Consider the following 7,386-nt stretch of genomic DNA (forward strand, 5'->3'; position numbering starts at 1 on the left):
TTCTTATACATAAATCTGGTTACATCATTGTATTTTTTTCCCCAAACCTTTCAATTATTTTTTCTTCTTTCAAAAAGAGGGCTTTTTTTTTTGCTCTCTATTGCTTCCTAAGAAGAATTCAGACACTTTTGTTTGGAAAACAAAGCCTTTCACAGTCTCATGCCACTTTACTTCAATATGCTTATTTCATGCAACTGTCTTCTAATTTTATAGAAGTGATATCTTGTGTAAGTCTGTATTTGTATAAAGTCTGCATTCTACTACTTCTGTACCTTTCATAATACTTTCCCTTGCCTGGAATACCTCACTACTATCTCCATTCTGCTATCTTTGACCCTTTCTACTTATCCTTAAGCTCAAATAAAATTTACTTCTTAAGTAAATCTTTCTTGATTCAACTCCCTTTGTAGTAATACTGATAATAACTAGCATTCATATATTGTTATTGTTCACTCACTTAGTCATGTCTAATTCTTCATGATCTCATATGGGGTTTTCTTGGCAAAGATACATGAGTAGTTTGCCTTATCTCCTTAATAAATATGAAATTCTTAAACTTGAAAGTAGTCATTGATCGCTAAGCTCAAGAAACCCTGCATTCTTAGAAAGGATCTTAAAGCTGAGTTATACTGCATCATCTTACCCAGCTGCCTTCTTTTATTCAAAAATTATGCACAAAAATTGACTGTTACCTGTTAGTAAAAATGATTAGTAAAATATCAAAATAGCCTTTTAAAAATATAAATATTTTATCAATCTTAATTTTTATATCACCTTTATTTTCTGGTGACAGCAACTTCCCTAATTGAATTTTTTTCTCTCTTGAAACAAAGAAGTAAAGCAAGCCAATATTTTGGTCATGCCTTACAACATATATAACACATTATGTTCATGTTTTAATATCAAGCCTCCTAAGCCTGTTACTTACTACATTAATCAAATTCAGGTGGGATGGGAATGTCTTCTCATATCTGTTCTTTCAAGTCATGCTTATTCTTTATAATTTTGCAACTTTTGTAGATCTGACCAAGGCCTTTGACACTGTTAGTCATAAGGGCTTATGGAAAATTATGTCAAAATTTGGTTGCCCAGAGAGTTCATCAATATTGTATGTCAATTTCATGATGGCATGTTTGCTTGGGTTCTGGATAATGGACAAAGCTCTTGTGACTTCTCAGTCACCCATGGAGTGAAACACGGTTGTGTGCTTGCTCCCATGCTTTTTAGCATGATATTTTCAGCCATGTTGACAAATGCTTTCAATGAGGATGAATACAGCATCAAGGTCAAGTACCATACTGATGGCAAGTTCTTCAATTTGAAAAGGTTACAAGCCAAGACCAAAGTGAAGGGAGTGTTGGTGCCTGATTTTCTGTTTGCAGATGATTGTGCACTCAGTGCAGCCTCTGAAACTGAGATGCAACAAAATATGGATCAATTCTCTGCTGCCTGTGCTAATTTTGGCCTAATAATTAACACCAAGAAAACACAGATGAAAACATCATCCACCACCACACCATCCATATGTGGAACCATCGATTGCAACAAATGGAGAAGTTTTGAATGCTGTGAATAGGTTCACTTATCTTGGTAGTGTGCTTTCCAGGGATGTACACATTGACAATGAGTTTAATGCATGCATTGCCAAAGCTGGCTCAGTGTTTGGGAGGCTCCAAATAAAAGATTGAGAAAGAAGAGGTATTAGAGTGACTACCAAATTGAAGGTTTACAGAGCTGTTACGTTGACCTCATTGTTGTATGCCTATAAAACCTGGACCATGCCAGGAAACTGAATCGCTTCCATTTGAACTGTCTTAGGAAGATTCTGAGGATCACCTGGCAGGATAAGGTACCAGACTGAAGTCCATGCTCGAGTTGAACTGTCAAGCATTCTAACTATGCTTCAGAGAGCACAACTCTGATGGGCTGGCCACGTTGTTCAAATGCAAAATGTACGCTTGCCAAAAAGACTCTTTTGTGGAGAACTCACATGGGGCAGGTTATCACATGGTGGTCAAAAGAAGTGATACAAGGACACTCTCAAGGTCCCTCTCGAGAATTTTGGATTTGACTGTGCAACATGGGAGACACCGGCACAGGACTACTCAGCATGGTGTGCCTGCATCAGAAATGATGCTATATGTGCTATATGAGCAAAGTAGAATTGAGACAGCATAAAGTAAACATAGAAAGAACAAATTTGAAGTATCCACCCCAAAAATTCATACAGATGATCTGTGTTCAACCTGTGGTAGTGTATTATGAGCTCATATTGTTCTGATCAGCCACAATCGGACACATTGAAACTTCACTTTATCATGGTGATGTCGTTTTGGTCCTCTTTGGAAACAAAGGACAACAATCAGTCATTGTGTATATTATTTTCTAGGTCCTACTTACTGCAGTTTACATCAGTTGGTGTAAAAGTGTCCATTTTTTGTATTTATTACCAATTCTTTTTTATCACAAAAAGTACTGTTATCAATATTTTGGTGTATATGTGACCTTTCTTCCTTTCAGTGGCCTACTTGGGGCAAAAGCCTAGTAATGGAATCTTTGGATCAAAAGGTATGACCATTTTTAATCACTTTATTTTCTTAATTCCAGATTGTTTTCTAAGATATTTGTACTGAATCTCAGCTCTACCAACAATGTAATAGAGTTCCTATGTCCCCACAACTCTTCTAATATTAACTATTGCTGTCTTTTGTCATCTTTGACAATTTATAGAGTATAAGGTGAAACTTCAGCACTGTTTTAATTTTTATTTCTCTTGCTGTTAGTGATTTGGATCATTCTTTCACGTTGTTGTTAATAGTTTGCAATTCTTCTTTTAAGAATTTAATTATTGTAAAATGTTTTTGGTCATTTACATATATTTGCATACACTTACATGTGTGTGTCTATGCATTTATACATATGTACATGTTAATTGTTTATGTATCCTAAAATTAAAAAAAAGGGCTAACATATACATTTGGGAGGAATAAACATATATTTCTAATCTCAAGAAATCTTCAACCAATCTCTCATTTAAATGTATTAAGATATATCAATATCTTGACCATATAACAGGTTGTATAAAATAAAACATTGTATAGTGGGATAGATTTTTTTTTAGAGAAGTTAGGAAGAGGGGAGAGTTTTGGAGGAAAGTCAATGAATTTGGATTTTGGTATGTTGAATTCAAGATGTCTATCAGACAAATAGTTTAACACGTTCAGTAGACCATTGAACATTCAAGGCTGGAGTTCAGGACTTAAAAGTCATAGACACCTAATTAGGGTTTGTCAAATATTCAATGAAACTTGGTTTTATGAAAGGGAAAATTCTCCAAAAGTTAGAAAAAGTGACAAATTATTTCTAGCTTTAAGTCTGTGTTTCTGAAAGCAAAAAATAATGAAAATCAAGGACTATCTAAAGGCAAAATGAGAGCTTCAGGAGTGTCTACTTTTTCATATTTCTTAAACCTTTGTTGGACTGTAGCTTAAATTTGCCTGATCAATTCCCAGGGAAGGTTAAAGACTGTGACCATTAGTATTCTACTGTTATCATAGTTTTTGAAGTCTTAAACCCAGGAAGAAAATACATGATGCAATAAAATAGGTGAATCTCCTTGAAAGTTTCTTTTCTTCACTCATTGTATGTGCTTATAACAGGCTTTCTGGGTCACATTTTGACTAAAAAATAACAGAAATTGTTTCCTGTTATTTTAAGCCAAAATCTTCTTTAATTTAATCTTTTTAATTCAATCTTTATTTTTTCAATGTTGTCATGGCAGAAACAATTCCAAAATCTACTTCATAAATTTAACATCCTCAACCCAGATGTCAAAGTATTTTCCTTAAAATGGAGAAATGATCATGAAACTACTGCCATCAATCCCACAAATTCTAGTCGCTCCCTATTGCCTCAAGCATCAAAAGTATACTGCTCTATTTGACATTAAAGCTCATGGTAAGCTGACCCCTTCCTACCTTTCCAATTTTCTCATTCTATATTTCCCTTTTCCTATCCTACATTCTTGCCACATTGGCCTTTCCTTGTTCTGTATATAAGAAGCACTATTTATCTTTTCAGTACCTTTGAACCAACTCTCCTCCATGCTTAGAATATACTCCATTCTCATTGTCACCTCCTGGAATGCCTGGTCTGTCTGAAGACTCAGCTCAAGCAAACTTTATTCACAAAAAACTTTTCTGCATATCTTTCCCTATCCATAGCTTCTATGATACTTCTCCAAACTACCTTCTATTAATTTTAAAAATATCTTCTATACATTCTCATATGTGTATGCATTGCCTTCCACCCATTCAAATGTAAGCTTCTCAAGGATGGATTTTTTCTGTTCTGTCTCTGTATCTCCAACACTTAGTAAGGTGCCTTGTACATGATAAAGACTTAATGTTGTTGTAGATTGATTGTTTGAAGTTAGATTAACTTGCTATTGGTTCAGATCATGAAGCAATTGTGATTTGTCTACATAGACATAGATCTTATGGCATTTGGAAAAGAAAATAATCATTCTTTAAGCAAACTATTTAGCAAAATGACATTGACAGCTATTTCATAGTATTAAATACAACATATTACAAGATAAGCTTAGTTTTTGAAAGTTATCTGTTTAATTGTAAACAACTTCAACTGTTCAAATCCTAATTATCTCAATGTCAAGGAAGGAGAAAGGCAGAATTGCAAGGGATTTCCAATTAATCTTGATTTTCTTCAGAACTGCTACAAGATACACACACCTCTTTTTGTTTCAGGACCCGTCCAGACTTAACTGATTTCAAAATCTTGCCACAGCATGTCATCCTTCCCTCCCACTTCAATTTTAATCCCTTCTCTTTTTCTCTTGAACACATCACAACTATAGAAACATTTTGGATAAGGCAGAAATTACCTTTCTTTTTTGCAGGGCACAAAGCTACTATCCCTCCATGCTGACTTTCCTACTTTCTCTTGAGCACAGGAATCTTTCCCACTATGAACAGATGTAAAACAAACCTATTTAATTTTTCCATTATTATCTGACATAATTTTGGTTAGAAATTAGAAATAAAGAATCATCCAAAAGTAATGGAATAGTCAAAAAAAATGTTAAATTAGTTCAAGTCACAGATAATGTGGTGGTTTATTTAGAAAACTTAAGAGATATAATAAAATATTATCAAGATAACACATAAATTCTACCAAATAATGGGATACATAATAATTCAATAATTCATAGTTCTATTATTTTATTAGTTTAGGTGCTACCTCTACCAATTCAGAATTGAAACTCCTGTTATTGGTAGATGTTCCTCAAAAGTGACTGCCTGGGGAAACAAAATCATGCTTCTATGGCAAAAAATACCACCAACTACTCCAAACTAAGCCTGATTCTTGGAGAAAGGCCTGCTATTAAATGCATACTTTATCTTTTTCAAACTTGGCAGAAGTTATGCTCCACTAACATAGTCTTCTTCATCAGTGTAGCACAGTCAGGACTGGAGCAGGCTTCAGGGCTCAGAATCATGAGTAGCAGCTGTGGTTCCCAGATTTCTCAACTCACAAATGCCAAAAATGGCTTCAAAGGTCAGTGAGAAAGATTTTTCACTTGGGTGAGAAAGAAGGAGGGTCCTGCCCTAACCCCAGCCCCAGGCAGCACCAGGGTTCATTTTAGGAGCCCTAGGCCTAAAGACCCTGGAGGAATTGAGCTGATGATCTGAATATCAGCCCGGAGTGGCAGTCCCAGGGTGAGGAGGAGCACTAGCTGGTGGAGTGGATTGAGGCTCTGGAGAGGAAAACCTACTCACAGATTCTATGCAGAAAAGCTTGTGATTGCTCCCATACCAGAGCGCAGGCTGAGAGAGGAGTAAACTCCTCTTCCTTGATTGTGCCACCTTGGAGGAATTGAGAACTTATAGTTCCCCAGAGTATATCCTCCACTTGACAAAGGACTCAAAAGTCAAGTAACTCACTGGGAAAATGCCCCCAAAAAGGAAAAAAAAAATAAGACTATAGAAGATTACTTTCTTGGTGAACAGGTATTTTCTTCCACCCTTTCAGATGAGGAAAAACAATGTATACCATCAGAGTAAGACATAAAAGTCAAGGTTTCTGAATACAAAACCTCCAAAAAAATATGCAATGATCTCAGCCCATGGAAGAGCTCAAAAAGGGGAAGAGAGCAAAAGAGGTGGAGGAAAAATTGGGAAGAGAAACTACAATGATGCAAGAAAATCATGAAAAGCAAGTCAACAGTCAACAAAGGAGACTCAAAAAATGCTGAAGAAAATAACACCTTTAAAAATACATGAACCTAAATGGCAAAAGAGGTAAAAAAAAAGCCAAAGAGAAGAATGCTTTAAAAAGCAGAATTAGCCAAATGGAAAAGAAGGATCAAAAGCTCACTGAAGAAAATAGTTCTTTAAAAATTAGAATGGAACAGTGGAAAGCTAATGACTTTATGAGAAACCAATAAATTTCAAAACAAAACCAAAAGAATAAAAAAAATAGAAGACAATGTGAAATATCTCATTGGAAAAACAATTGACCTGGAAAATAGATTCAGGAGAGACAATTTAAAATCTATGGGACTACCTGAAAGCCATAATCAAGAAAAGAGACTAGACATCATCTTTCATGAAGTTAACAAGGAAAAATGCCCTGATATTCTAGAACCAGAGGGTAAAGTAAATATTGAAAGGATACACTGATCACTTCCTGAAAAAGATTCCTAAGCAAAACTCCTAGGATGATTGCTGCCAAATTGCACAGTTCCCAGATCAAGGAGAAAATATTGCAAGTAGCCACAAAGTACTGTGGAAATACAATCAGGATAACACAAGATCTAGCAGCTTTTACATTAAGGGAATGAAGGGCTTGGAATATGATATTCTAGAAGTCAAAGAAACTAGGATTAAAACCAAGAATCACCCAGCAAAACAGACTATAATGCTTCAGGGGAAAAAATGGTCATTCATTGAAATAGAGGACTTTCAAGCATTTTTGAAGAAAAGACCAGAGCTGAATCGAAAATCTGACTTTCAAACACAAGAATCTAGAGAAACATGAAAAAGTAAACAGGAAAGAGAAATCACAAGGGACTTACTAAAGTTGAACTGTTTACATTCCCACATGGAAAGATAATATTTGCAACTCTTGAAACTTTTCTCAGTATTTGATCAAAGGGATTGGAATATGATATTATAGAAGTCAAAGGAGCTAGGAATAAAACCAAGAATCACCTAACCAGCAAAACTGAGTATAATACTTGAGGGGAAAAAATGGTAATTCAGTGAAATAGAGGACTTTCAAGCATTCCCAATGAAAAGACCAGAGCTGAATAGAAAATTTGACTTTCAAACACAAGAATCAAAAGAAGCATGAAAAGGTAAATAG

This window comes from Notamacropus eugenii, chromosome 5 (genome assembly GCF_028372415.1).
Source record: "Notamacropus eugenii isolate mMacEug1 chromosome 5, mMacEug1.pri_v2, whole genome shotgun sequence".
Classification (NCBI taxonomy): domain Eukaryota; kingdom Metazoa; phylum Chordata; class Mammalia; order Diprotodontia; family Macropodidae; genus Notamacropus; species Notamacropus eugenii.